The 14,987-nt window shown below is 45.3% G+C and overlaps 1 protein-coding gene across 2 annotated transcripts in view; it reads right to left on the bottom strand.

Annotated features, from left to right (window-relative positions):
- LOC100892664 (nose resistant to fluoxetine protein 6) overlaps positions 1 to 14,619 on the bottom strand; it is a 32,375-nt gene extending 17,756 nt beyond the window's left edge. The window contains exons 1-2 of one of the 2 annotated variants that reach the window (XM_030994909.1): positions 14,486 to 14,619; positions 215 to 497 (exon numbers count right to left, since the gene is read on the bottom strand). The gene's annotated coding sequence lies outside the window, so the exon portion shown is untranslated. The remainder of the gene's footprint in view (positions 1 to 214; positions 498 to 14,485) is intronic. The other variant, XM_030994910.1, reaches the window with a different exon arrangement.
- Between the last annotated feature and the right edge of the window lie 368 nt (positions 14,620 to 14,987).

The raw sequence follows: 14,987 nt of genomic DNA, 5'->3' as shown, positions 1-14,987 counted from the left end.
CTAACCTTGGTAAACAAGACATATTCCTATCATTATTTATATTATTGTTATTATTATCATCATTGTTCTTCTTATTATTATCATTATTATCATTATTATTATTATCATTATTATTAATTCTTATTACTGCTACTAATACTGCTAGCATTACTATTATTATTATTATTATTATTATGTAACCATGTTTTAGCTACGAGAATAACTAATTGCAGACCTGATACAAGTTGACCCGTCTCTGTTGCTACCAGTTCAGCCAGATCAGCTTCACATTTTGAAGAGACTTGACCGGCCTGGACCTGAGGTCTTAGAGGAGGCCGCCCAGCAGTAGCCATCCTTCCAATCATATCAGGGGTCATCAGCCCAGAGGTCGTACGAATACAGAATGAGGTCAGGAAGAAAAGGGCCTGCACTGCCAATTTGATGCTCATATTCTGGGTGCGATGGTGGCTCCGTGTTGAAATCAATTTGTCCATCCTGTATGTTTAACCTGCAAAAAGCTGAATAAACATGCACAAGATAACATAAAGAGAATTTTATTTTTATCATGGTCTACATTTTCAAGGGAATATTTTTTGTCTTCTCTCGATCATGTTGAATGCATGTACAGATTTAAGATTTAAGATGATTTCAGGGGCTTACCTCAACCCCCCCCCCCCCCTTTCATGCTAGTATACTACCACACTAGCTGCCAAAGCAACAAAAAAAATTTGGAGGGGTAAATAATTGTCACATTTATTATAATTTAAAGGGGGTGATTTGAGACACTTATTGCTGCTTGTTGCAAATTTTGTGTACAAAAGTGACCACTGCACTGGTGACAGCTTTATTTTTGTTAGTGTTACGTAATTGTTAGGTCTTTATAATAAAAGGACTTAATTAGGCAGGGCTGTCAACCCTCCCGCATTTGGAGGGAGTCTCCAAACGCTCATTCTCCCGCTGTCCCACCAGCTCGTAGCGGGAGACTCCTGCCACTATGCCCTTTCTACCACTCTCTCGCAATCTCCCGGTTTATGAAAAAACCTCCCGTCAAACGTATGCATTTTTTTTTGCTCAATGGAGCTACAGTAGGACAGTAGGTAGTGAGCGCTTCAAATAAAAAATAAAAAATCTCAACACCCCCCCCCCCCCCCCCCCCCCCCCCCCCCGTTGACCAAACAAACATTGCCTAAGATCTCCCTCGAAGTAGTTCCCCAAAGTTGACAGCGCTGAATTAGGTGTATTTAGAAAACTACATGGGGTATGGACTATGTTGCGTGTTAACTAGTAATCCCACATAATTCCCTTTTTTAATTAAACTACTAAAAAGCAGTATCCCTCCAGACAAGAAAACACTTAATAAATGATCACATCCAGACAAATTGATTATGGTTAAAAACTGGTTCTATATTCTATAATTTCACATAAGATACAATGATTACAGAATTATCAGAAACCTCTTCTGTCTATCTCAACAGTGACAGACAATTAAACTATCACTAGGCCCTTGGTAGTTACTATTAATAATCAAACATAGATAACTTCCAACAGCACATTAATGTAAAGGAGACTCAACTTAGTCACTATGGTATTAATGATTACCGCTGAATACAAGTCTCGAAATATCAGGAGTCTAGCTGTTCAGTACAACTTAAAACAGTACTAAAACAAGTCAGTTAAATATCATTCCCACTGCATGAATAATAACAGTCAAGAAAATACTACTCAAACCTAAGCTAGACAGCGTTTAGATTTACTTACATAGGCACGAAATATTGTGGTTCAAGAAACCGCTAAACAAATCTCTACTTGTGTATGTGTACGGAATGCACAACACGAGAATACCACAATATATCGGTGGATCTAGACTATAGCAGATCTAGATCAGTAGACCAGGCATAGGCCTAGAACTAGTGCAATTATAAACATGTAAAATATGTGTCAGTAAGCGTACGCACTCAACAACAGGCACTCAGTCAGTCAAAATAAGGCCTCACAATGATAAACAATGCAAAGCATAAATCACAATATAATTAACGTTACGTGAGTCATTGGAGTTGAATTCAAAGTAGATCTTCTTCAAGTTCTAGGTAGATGTAGAAACTAGCTAGTCGAAAACAGTGGTCGACGAGCTGGTTGTCGATCGCGTAGGATATGCAGACGATGATCGACGCTAGGTGAATACCACGATGATGAAGACAACGATGATGACAACAATGATGAAGACGACGCTGGTGAAGACAGCGATGATGAAGTCGACGATGAAGACGACGCTGGTGAAGACAGCGATGATGAAGACAACGGTGATGAAGACAACGATGATGAATCAGTTAACAGATGAATACAATGATGATGCAGTCAATGTCAATAGATCAACTTCAGTGACTTGCGATGCAGGTCGAAGAATCAAATGTCGAGACAATATAGGTCTATATGAAGTCGATGATAAAAGGTTGTCAAACAATAATGCAGGTGAGAAAAACGTTAGATCATATTAAATGTTCTATTCTCACTGCTGGTGAATTAAAGTGTCGTCAATGTTGAACATCGAGAGAGTCAAAATATATCTTGCAAAACGTACAAGATGTAAATAGGTGAGCACGTCCACCGGGAATGGTCCGGGGACGTAGCAGTTCAATCCTCGTTGGATACAATTTTCTAGGTACAAATATCAACACAATAACAGCATGTGTGTATACCAATATTAAAACAGCTCACTGATTCCCGCACAGGAAAATCAGAAGAGCGCCAATCAACTACAGCGCGATTGGTTCAAAACAAGCGCACATGTATGTTAATAAGGCACGTGATCTAAATACTTATGAATAAATACGCGTACATCTATGTTAATTGGTCATGTGATGAAAATACTAATGAATAAACATCGTTATATAATAAATCGAGTTAAAACCAGTTCTGAGGACATGGCGTAATACCAAATCCTCGAACTCTCAATGACTTCTTAAGCGGCCATTTTGGATTAAAAACACAATATGTATACCAGTGAATTATAAATGAATGCACTGTAACATTTGTCGCTACATTAACCCCCCTACTAGACCCGAGCTTGCGTAAGCTCCGAGGGGCGAAAATACACACTTAAAAATAGAAAGGAAACATATGTACAAAATACATTAATATACATGAAAATAACCACTATTTATGCGACACGTTCAATGTAGTGAACCTGAACGTACCTCTGCGGCCAGTGGACGTGGCGGCCTGAACGTGTGACACGCGCAGCAGGTTGCGATTTCACCAGAGCAGGAGCAGGCGTAGGAGCAGGTGCAGGAGCAGGCGCAGAGGTTGCGCGAAGTGCTGTGCGCAGAGGGGAGGAGACGGTAGGCTCTCCCTCTAGAGGCACGTCAGCCGCGGTAGTCCTAGCCGAAACGCTTTCCAAAAATGCGGGTTTCAGTCGATCAATGCTTACAGAAACATGCTTGCCCTTTTGCTCAATAACGAAAAACTTCGGGTTTCGTTTGAGAACCTTGAACGGACCCAAATACGGAGGCTGTAATGGCTTACGGACAGCATCGATACGCAAGAAAATATGCGTACAAGTATCGAGAGACCTATGTACAAAACTGGTCTGTGGTGACCTACGTGTCGCTGTAGGCGCTAAAGCAGACATATGGTCCTTCAAGCGTTGGACGTAGTCCGCGGGGTCAACAGTATCGTGTCGCGTAGGCACTATCAGCTGGCCTGGAAGACGCAACGCCGTCCCGTAGACTAGTTCGGCAGCGGAAGCTCCGATGTCTTCCTTAATAGCTGCGCGGATACCCAACATGACCAAAGGAAGGTATTCTTGCCAACGGTTCGGCTCGGGTTGAGATTTGAGAGAGGCTTTAAGTTGCCGATGGAACCGTTCCACCATACCGTTGGCCTGCGGGTGGTAGGCCGTGGTGGCTATGGTCCGACAACCTAGCAAATTAGCTAATGCAGTGAAAAGCGCAGATTGAAACTGACGACCTCGATCATGCGTAATCGTGGCTGGAGCTCCAAAGCGAGCTACCCAGTTCTCCACTAGAGCTATGGCTACTGTCTCGGCAGTGGCATCCGCTATCGGGATCGCTTCGGGCCAACGGGTGAACCTGTCGATACAAGTCAGCAGATAAATGTGCCCTTTCGAGGGCGGTAGTGGCCCAACAAGATCAATATGAACGTGTGCAAAACGGGCATCGGGGTTGGCAAAAGTGCCAAGCGGTGAGTGTGTATGACGTTGGATTTTTGCGCGCTGACATGGGATGCAAGTACGCGCCCATGCACAAATGTCCTTGTTCATACCCCGCCACACAAAACGGGCCGCGATAAGCTTTTGCGAAGCTTTAATGCCCGGATGCGCGAGATTGTGCAGATTGTCAAACAACGATCGCCGGTGCGCTACCGATACATACGGCCGCGGATGCCCTGTGGACATGTCGCACCAAATGTGCGCGTCCCCTTCCGGAAGGAGGACCTTCTCAAATTTGAGCGAGGTTGACGTGTCTGAGCGCAGAGCAGCGAGCTCAACGTCATCGACTTGGTCGGTCGCGACTACACGCAGGTTAATCGAGTTCGGTAATTGCACTGAGTCAATCTCGGTGCGAGAAAGTGCATCAGCTACCTGATTATCAACGCCTCGAATATGGCGTATGTCGGAGGTAAACTGTGACACGTAATCGAGTTGCCGCGCTTCCCTAGGGGAATGTCGATCGGGCGATGTCTTGAGTGCGAAGGTAAGAGGCTTGTGGTCTGTAAAAACAAAAAATCACGCCCCTCTAAGAAGTATCGGAAATGGCGTATTCCGAGGTAAATGGCTAGCAGCTCTCGACCAAAGGTACTATACCTAGTCTCGGGAGGCTTGAGGCGGCGAGAAAAGAACGCAAGCGGTCGCCACTCCCCTTCATGGAGTTGCTGTAACACACCACCTACGGCGAGATCGGAAGCGTCTACCGCGAGGCTTGTAGGTAGCTCAACAGACGGGTATGTAAGCATCGTGACGTTCGCGAGGTCCTCTTTGACAGCCGCGAAAGCAGAGTCGCACACAGGGGACCAATCTAACGCCTTTCGAGAGCGCTTAGGTTGCTTGCGCAGCAAATCAGTCAAGGCGGCCAGCGAGGATGCGCACTTAGGCATAAATCGGCGGTAAAAATTAACCATGCTAAGAACCGGCGCAGCTGGCGTAGCGAGGTAGGGCGCGGAAATTTGCGAATTACCGCGACCTTGTCATCCATCGGGGAGACGCCCTGGGCAGTCACATGGTGCCCTAGAAAGTCTAGTGCTTCGACTCCAAACTGGCATTTGTCAGGATGCACTACTACTCCATAATCACGGAGGCTTGTGAACAGCTGGCGCAAATGAGTCTCGTGCTGTTCGGGATTCTCGCTGGCAACAAGAATATCATCAAGATACACGAATACAAATGGCAGGTCACGGACGACCCTATCAATAAACCTTTGAAAGGTTTGCGCCGCGTTGCGTAGTCCGAATGGCATGCGTCGGAAATGGAATAACCCAAAAGGGGTTGTCAGCGCGGTCTTCTTCACATCATCAGGGTGTACGGGGATCTGATGATATGCGCGCACTAAGTCAACTTTGGAAAATACGCACTTGTCTCGCAACTGTGCGGCAAAGTCGTGAAGGTGCGGAATGGGATAGCGATCCGGGACGGTCACGCGATTAAGAGCGCGGTAATCGCCACATGGTCGCCAACCGCCTGACTTCTTTGGCACCATGTGGAGCGGCGACGCCCATGAACTGTCTGAGGGCTCGACAATGCCCAAATCGAGTAACCGGCCAAACTCGTCTTTAGCGATCTTGTGTTTGTCCGGCGCTAAGCGTCGAGGTCGTGCCGAAACTGGTGGGCCGGTTGTGAGTATTCTATGTGTGACGTCATGTTTCAACGGACAGTTCTTAAACATGGGCCGAGTTACTTCCGTGAACTCGGCAAGTAAGCGTTTGTAGACAGAATCGGAGTCTACTTGCACTATTGTGAGATTCAGCGACGGTAAGTCGGAGGCGATGCCATGTACGGACAGACTAGTGGTGGCATCCCAAAGTCGGTTGGTGCGCAAATCCACCAGTAAGCCGTAATGCCTCAAAAAATCTGCGCCGAGGATAGGCTGCGAAACATCGGCCAATATGAATGACCACTTAAACGAACGCCGCAGCCCAATACACACTGTGAGCTCACGCTGCCCATATGTGCATATGCGCGTCTTGTTTGCAGCCTGCAAAACGAGTGGCATAAGGTGCCTCTTATCAGCGGTGTTGGCAGGAATTACGCTTACCGCGGCACCCGTATCGACCAAAAATCGTGTCCCAGAATCTCTATCTGTGACATAGAACAAGCGACCGTCACGAAGAGGGCCAGTGAGGGGTGTCGCGCCCACCTCCTGGCCTAGTTGTTTTCCGCCGGCTTGCTATATGTGCATGGCGGGCGGCACTGGTGAGCCTTGTCACCCCACTTCTCATGATACCAGCAAACTTCAAAAGTGCTCGCTGATTTATAGCCGGATGAGTCGCGCTTCCGGTTGCTGCTCATGCTGCTGCTTCGGCTCCGCATGCAACCGATAGTGGCGGTCAATTCCTTGACCAATTTCGTGAGCGCAGCAACTTGGTGCTGAAGACTATTTGGTTCAGTCATGACGCCGCGCCACGCCCACTGTTCGCACAACTAAATTCAATGAATTAAGTGTATCAGTAAGAAATGTGATTATCTAATGGTAAAAAAAAATATATTAATAAGCAAAGGTAATCTAACTAAATGTTTCTTATCTCAGGGGTATCACGTCGGGGTCACCAATTTGGAAAACTACATGGGGTATGGACTATGTTGCGTGTTAACTAGTAATCCCACATAATTCCCTTTTTTAATTAAACTACTAAAAAGCAGTATCCCTCCAGACAAGAAAACACTTAATAAATGATCACATCCAGACAAATTGATTATGGTTAAAAACTGGTTCTATATTCTATAATTTCACATAAGATACAATGATTACAGAATTATCAGAAACCTCTTCTGTCTATCTCAACAGTGACAGACAATTAAACTATCACTAGGCCCTTGGTAGTTACTATTAATAATCAAACATAGATAACTTCCAACAGCACATTAATGTAAAGGAGACTCAACTTAGTCACTATGGTATTAATGATTACCGCTGAATACAAGTCTCGAAATATCAGGAGTCTAGCTGTTCAGTACAACTTAAAACAGTACTAAAACAAGTCAGTTAAATATCATTCCCACTGCATGAATAATAACAGTCAAGAAAATACTACTCAAACCTAAGCTAGACAGCGTTTAGATTTACTTACATAGGCACGAAATATTGTGGTTCAAGAAACCGCTAAACAAATCTCTACTTGTGTATGTGTACGGAATGCACAACACGAGAATACCACAATATATCGGTGGATCTAGACTATAGCAGATCTAGATCAGTAGACCAGGCATAGGCCTAGAACTAGTGCAATTATAAACATGTAAAATATGTGTCAGTAAGCGTACGCACTCAACAACAGGCACTCAGTCAGTCAAAATAAGGCCTCACAATGATAAACAATGCAAAGCATAAATCACAATATAATTAACGTTACGTGAGTCATTGGAGTTGAATTCAAAGTAGATCTTCTTCAAGTTCTAGGTAGATGTAGAAACTAGCTAGTCGAAAACAGTGGTCGACGAGCTGGTTGTCGATCGCGTAGGATATGCAGACGATGATCGACGCTAGGTGAATACCACGATGATGAAGACAACGATGATGACAACAATGATGAAGACGACGCTGGTGAAGACAGCGATGATGAAGTCGACGATGAAGACGACGCTGGTGAAGACAGCGATGATGAAGACAACGGTGATGAAGACAACGATGATGAATCAGTTAACAGATGAATACAATGATGATGCAGTCAATGTCAATAGATCAACTTCAGTGACTTGCGATGCAGGTCGAAGAATCAAATGTCGAGACAATATAGGTCTATATGAAGTCGATGATAAAAGGTTGTCAAACAATAATGCAGGTGAGAAAAACGTTAGATCATATTAAATGTTCTATTCTCACTGCTGGTGAATTAAAGTGTCGTCAATGTTGAACATCGAGAGAGTCAAAATATATCTTGCAAAACGTACAAGATGTAAATAGGTGAGCACGTCCACCGGGAATGGTCCGGGGACGTAGCAGTTCAATCCTCGTTGGATACAATTTTCTAGGTACAAATATCAACACAATAACAGCATGTGTGTATACCAATATTAAAACAGCTCACTGATTCCCGCACAGGAAAATCAGAAGAGCGCCAATCAACTACAGCGCGATTGGTTCAAAACAAGCGCACATGTATGTTAATAAGGCACGTGATCTAAATACTTATGAATAAATACGCGTACATCTATGTTAATTGGTCATGTGATGAAAATACTAATGAATAAACATCGTTATATAATAAATCGAGTTAAAACCAGTTCTGAGGACATGGCGTAATACCAAATCCTCGAACTCTCAATGACTTCTTAAGCGGCCATTTTGGATTAAAAACACAATATGTATACCAGTGAATTATAAATGAATGCACTGTAACATTTGTCGCTACATTAACCCCCCTACTAGACCCGAGCTTGCGTAAGCTCCGAGGGGCGAAAATACACACTTAAAAATAGAAAGGAAACATATGTACAAAATACATTAATATACATGAAAATAACCACTATTTATGCGACACGTTCAATGTAGTGAACCTGAACGTACCTCTGCGGCCAGTGGACGTGGCGGCCTGAACGTGTGACACGCGCAGCAGGTTGCGATTTCACCAGAGCAGGAGCAGGCGTAGGAGCAGGTGCAGGAGCAGGCGCAGAGGTTGCGCGAAGTGCTGTGCGCAGAGGGGAGGAGACGGTAGGCTCTCCCTCTAGAGGCACGTCAGCCGCGGTAGTCCTAGCCGAAACGCTTTCCAAAAATGCGGGTTTCAGTCGATCAATGCTTACAGAAACATGCTTGCCCTTTTGCTCAATAACGAAAAACTTCGGGTTTCGTTTGAGAACCTTGAACGGACCCAAATACGGAGGCTGTAATGGCTTACGGACAGCATCGATACGCAAGAAAATATGCGTACAAGTATCGAGAGACCTATGTACAAAACTGGTCTGTGGTGACCTACGTGTCGCTGTAGGCGCTAAAGCAGACATATGGTCCTTCAAGCGTTGGACGTAGTCCGCGGGGTCAACAGTATCGTGTCGCGTAGGCACTATCAGCTGGCCTGGAAGACGCAACGCCGTCCCGTAGACTAGTTCGGCAGCGGAAGCTCCGATGTCTTCCTTAATAGCTGCGCGGATACCCAACATGACCAAAGGAAGGTATTCTTGCCAACGGTTCGGCTCGGGTTGAGATTTGAGAGAGGCTTTAAGTTGCCGATGGAACCGTTCCACCATACCGTTGGCCTGCGGGTGGTAGGCCGTGGTGGCTATGGTCCGACAACCTAGCAAATTAGCTAATGCAGTGAAAAGCGCAGATTGAAACTGACGACCTCGATCATGCGTAATCGTGGCTGGAGCTCCAAAGCGAGCTACCCAGTTCTCCACTAGAGCTATGGCTACTGTCTCGGCAGTGGCATCCGCTATCGGGATCGCTTCGGGCCAACGGGTGAACCTGTCGATACAAGTCAGCAGATAAATGTGCCCTTTCGAGGGCGGTAGTGGCCCAACAAGATCAATATGAACGTGTGCAAAACGGGCATCGGGGTTGGCAAAAGTGCCAAGCGGTGAGTGTGTATGACGTTGGATTTTTGCGCGCTGACATGGGATGCAAGTACGCGCCCATGCACAAATGTCCTTGTTCATACCCCGCCACACAAAACGGGCCGCGATAAGCTTTTGCGAAGCTTTAATGCCCGGATGCGCGAGATTGTGCAGATTGTCAAACAACGATCGCCGGTGCGCTACCGATACATACGGCCGCGGATGCCCTGTGGACATGTCGCACCAAATGTGCGCGTCCCCTTCCGGAAGGAGGACCTTCTCAAATTTGAGCGAGGTTGACGTGTCTGAGCGCAGAGCAGCGAGCTCAACGTCATCGACTTGGTCGGTCGCGACTACACGCAGGTTAATCGAGTTCGGTAATTGCACTGAGTCAATCTCGGTGCGAGAAAGTGCATCAGCTACCTGATTATCAACGCCTCGAATATGGCGTATGTCGGAGGTAAACTGTGACACGTAATCGAGTTGCCGCGCTTCCCTAGGGGAATGTCGATCGGGCGATGTCTTGAGTGCGAAGGTAAGAGGCTTGTGGTCTGTAAAAACAAAAAAATCACGCCCCTCTAAGAAGTATCGGAAATGGCGTATTCCGAGGTAAATGGCTAGCAGCTCTCGACCAAAGGTACTATACCTAGTCTCGGGAGGCTTGAGGCGGCGAGAAAAGAACGCAAGCGGTCGCCACTCCCCTTCATGGAGTTGCTGTAACACACCACCTACGGCGAGATCGGAAGCGTCTACCGCGAGGCTTGTAGGTAGCTCAACAGACGGGTATGTAAGCATCGTGACGTTCGCGAGGTCCTCTTTGACAGCCGCGAAAGCAGAGTCGCACACAGGGGACCAATCTAACGCCTTTCGAGAGCGCTTAGGTTGCTTGCGCAGCAAATCAGTCAAGGCGGCCAGCGAGGATGCGCACTTAGGCATAAATCGGCGGTAAAAATTAACCATGCTAAGAACCGGCGCAGCTGGCGTAGCGAGGTAGGGCGCGGAAATTTGCGAATTACCGCGACCTTGTCATCCATCGGGGAGACGCCCTGGGCAGTCACATGGTGCCCTAGAAAGTCTAGTGCTTCGACTCCAAACTGGCATTTGTCAGGATGCACTACTACTCCATAATCACGGAGGCTTGTGAACAGCTGGCGCAAATGAGTCTCGTGCTGTTCGGGATTCTCGCTGGCAACAAGAATATCATCAAGATACACGAATACAAATGGCAGGTCACGGACGACCCTATCAATAAACCTTTGAAAGGTTTGCGCCGCGTTGCGTAGTCCGAATGGCATGCGTCGGAAATGGAATAACCCAAAAGGGGTTGTCAGCGCGGTCTTCTTCACATCATCAGGGTGTACGGGGATCTGATGATATGCGCGCACTAAGTCAACTTTGGAAAATACGCACTTGTCTCGCAACTGTGCGGCAAAGTCGTGAAGGTGCGGAATGGGATAGCGATCCGGGACGGTCACGCGATTAAGAGCGCGGTAATCGCCACATGGTCGCCAACCGCCTGACTTCTTTGGCACCATGTGGAGCGGCGACGCCCATGAACTGTCTGAGGGCTCGACAATGCCCAAATCGAGTAACCGGCCAAACTCGTCTTTAGCGATCTTGTGTTTGTCCGGCGCTAAGCGTCGAGGTCGTGCCGAAACTGGTGGGCCGGTTGTGAGTATTCTATGTGTGACGTCATGTTTCAACGGACAGTTCTTAAACATGGGCCGAGTTACTTCCGTGAACTCGGCAAGTAAGCGTTTGTAGACAGAATCGGAGTCTACTTGCACTATTGTGAGATTCAGCGACGGTAAGTCGGAGGCGATGCCATGTACGGACAGACTAGTGGTGGCATCCCAAAGTCGGTTGGTGCGCAAATCCACCAGTAAGCCGTAATGCCTCAAAAAATCTGCGCCGAGGATAGGCTGCGAAACATCGGCCAATATGAATGACCACTTAAACGAACGCCGCAGCCCAATACACACTGTGAGCTCACGCTGCCCATATGTGCATATGCGCGTCTTGTTTGCAGCCTGCAAAACGAGTGGCATAAGGTGCCTCTTATCAGCGGTGTTGGCAGGAATTACGCTTACCGCGGCACCCGTATCGACCAAAAATCGTGTCCCAGAATCTCTATCTGTGACATAGAACAAGCGACCGTCACGAAGAGGGCCAGTGAGGGGTGTCGCGCCCACCTCCTGGCCTAGTTGTTTTCCGCCGGCTTGCTATATGTGCATGGCGGGCGGCACTGGTGAGCCTTGTCACCCCACTTCTCATGATACCAGCAAACTTCAAAAGTGCTCGCTGATTTATAGCCGGATGAGTCGCGCTTCCGGTTGCTGCTCATGCTGCTGCTTCGGCTCCGCATGCAACCGATAGTGGCGGTCAATTCCTTGACCAATTTCGTGAGCGCAGCAACTTGGTGCTGAAGACTATTTGGTTCAGTCATGACGCCGCGCCACGCCCACTGTTCGCACAACTAAATTCAATGAATTAAGTGTATCAGTAAGAAATGTGATTATCTAATGGTAAAAAAAATATATTAATAAGCAAAGGTAATCTAACTAAATGTTTCTTATCTCAGGGGTATCACGTCGGGGTCACCAATTTGGAAAACTACATGGGGTATGGACTATGTTGCGTGTTAACTAGTAATCCCACATAATTCCCTTTTTTAATTAAACTACTAAAAAGCAGTATCCCTCCAGACAAGAAAACACTTAATAAATGATCACATCCAGACAAATTGATTATGGTTAAAAACTGGTTCTATATTCTATAATTTCACATAAGATACAATGATTACAGAATTATCAGAAACCTCTTCTGTCTATCTCAACAGTGACAGACAATTAAACTATCACTAGGCCCTTGGTAGTTACTATTAATAATCAAACATAGATAACTTCCAACAGCACATTAATGTAAAGGAGACTCAACTTAGTCACTATGGTATTAATGATTACCGCTGAATACAAGTCTCGAAATATCAGGAGTCTAGCTGTTCAGTACAACTTAAAACAGTACTAAAACAAGTCAGTTAAATATCATTCCCACTGCATGAATAATAACAGTCAAGAAAATACTACTCAAACCTAAGCTAGACAGCGTTTAGATTTACTTACATAGGCACGAAATATTGTGGTTCAAGAAACCGCTAAACAAATCTCTACTTGTGTATGTGTACGGAATGCACAACACGAGAATACCACAATATATCGGTGGATCTAGACTATAGCAGATCTAGATCAGTAGACCAGGCATAGGCCTAGAACTAGTGCAATTATAAACATGTAAAATATGTGTCAGTAAGCGTACGCACTCAACAACAGGCACTCAGTCAGTCAAAATAAGGCCTCACAATGATAAACAATGCAAAGCATAAATCACAATATAATTAACGTTACGTGAGTCATTGGAGTTGAATTCAAAGTAGATCTTCTTCAAGTTCTAGGTAGATGTAGAAACTAGCTAGTCGAAAACAGTGGTCGACGAGCTGGTTGTCGATCGCGTAGGATATGCAGACGATGATCGACGCTAGGTGAATACCACGATGATGAAGACAACGATGATGACAACAATGATGAAGACGACGCTGGTGAAGACAGCGATGATGAAGTCGACGATGAAGACGACGCTGGTGAAGACAGCGATGATGAAGACAACGGTGATGAAGACAACGATGATGAATCAGTTAACAGATGAATACAATGATGATGCAGTCAATGTCAATAGATCAACTTCAGTGACTTGCGATGCAGGTCGAAGAATCAAATGTCGAGACAATATAGGTCTATATGAAGTCGATGATAAAAGGTTGTCAAACAATAATGCAGGTGAGAAAAACGTTAGATCATATTAAATGTTCTATTCTCACTGCTGGTGAATTAAAGTGTCGTCAATGTTGAACATCGAGAGAGTCAAAATATATCTTGCAAAACGTACAAGATGTAAATAGGTGAGCACGTCCACCGGGAATGGTCCGGGGACGTAGCAGTTCAATCCTCGTTGGATACAATTTTCTAGGTACAAATATCAACACAATAACAGCATGTGTGTATACCAATATTAAAACAGCTCACTGATTCCCGCACAGGAAAATCAGAAGAGCGCCAATCAACTACAGCGCGATTGGTTCAAAACAAGCGCACATGTATGTTAATAAGGCACGTGATCTAAATACTTATGAATAAATACGCGTACATCTATGTTAATTGGTCATGTGATGAAAATACTAATGAATAAACATCGTTATATAATAAATCGAGTTAAAACCAGTTCTGAGGACATGGCGTAATACCAAATCCTCGAACTCTCAATGACTTCTTAAGCGGCCATTTTGGATTAAAAACACAATATGTATACCAGTGAATTATAAATGAATGCACTGTAACATTTGTCGCTACATGTATACGGACAACGCAACGCTGCCCCCATCCCCTCCCCCCCCCCCCCCCCAATCATGATCATGTGTGCATCAGGAAGGGTTAGCATTAGAAACAGTTGGGATTTTTGCTATTTTTAGAAACATGCCTCCTATTAGTTTTAACAGTTACTTACAACTGATTAAACAATGCTTTAGTCTAGATCTAGTTCTGCAGGCAAAGGCGCAATTAGCCGAACTAAGCTGCATCCATCGGCCCCGCGCGCTCGACGGGCGCTGGCCGCGCCGAGCATAGATGCACGTCGCGGCGCTCAGTCCTGAGACTCAAAAACTTCATTTTATTACTTAGCAAAAACAATTTTACGATAATAAGAATATAATACGATGACAACAAGATTTCAACTTACCGAGTAGTCAGATGCTAAGTGAGAGATGTAGATTCTTACGTTATATGAATTAATCACAGCTGCAGCCAGCGCCGGAGCAGAGGCTCTCTCTATGCTCAGCTGGAATGGATATCTGTACGTACAAACTGCCATTCGTCATCATTGCACATAGACACGTGATAAAATTATGCAATGTTTACTTTTACGATGACGTCATTCTCGGGGTGTCTCGCTAGTACATGCAAAAGTGCCTTTGATGCAAATTCACCTGTTACGAATACTTTATTTCAATGGTCAGAATGCGAGTTGCTTAGATTAGTTGTTGCTAGGTATAGATAATGGCTTTTCCTACCTAACAACATGTAGACCTAGCTATAATATATGACATTTACATAATACCATTAGGCATTTCAGGTGAATCAGGATTCGTATCCGGGCACTTCACAAAGAGGTAGTCTATTTGGTTACATTACAAAAATGACCTATTCGAATAATATAGTACCAAACGTCAGAGATACAAAAT

Source organism: Strongylocentrotus purpuratus, unplaced genomic scaffold (genome assembly GCF_000002235.5).
Source record: "Strongylocentrotus purpuratus isolate Spur 01 unplaced genomic scaffold, Spur_5.0 spur5_scaffold_21, whole genome shotgun sequence".
Lineage (NCBI taxonomy): Eukaryota > Metazoa > Echinodermata > Echinoidea > Camarodonta > Strongylocentrotidae > Strongylocentrotus > Strongylocentrotus purpuratus.
This window is presented reverse-complemented; position numbering and strand designations above follow the sequence as displayed.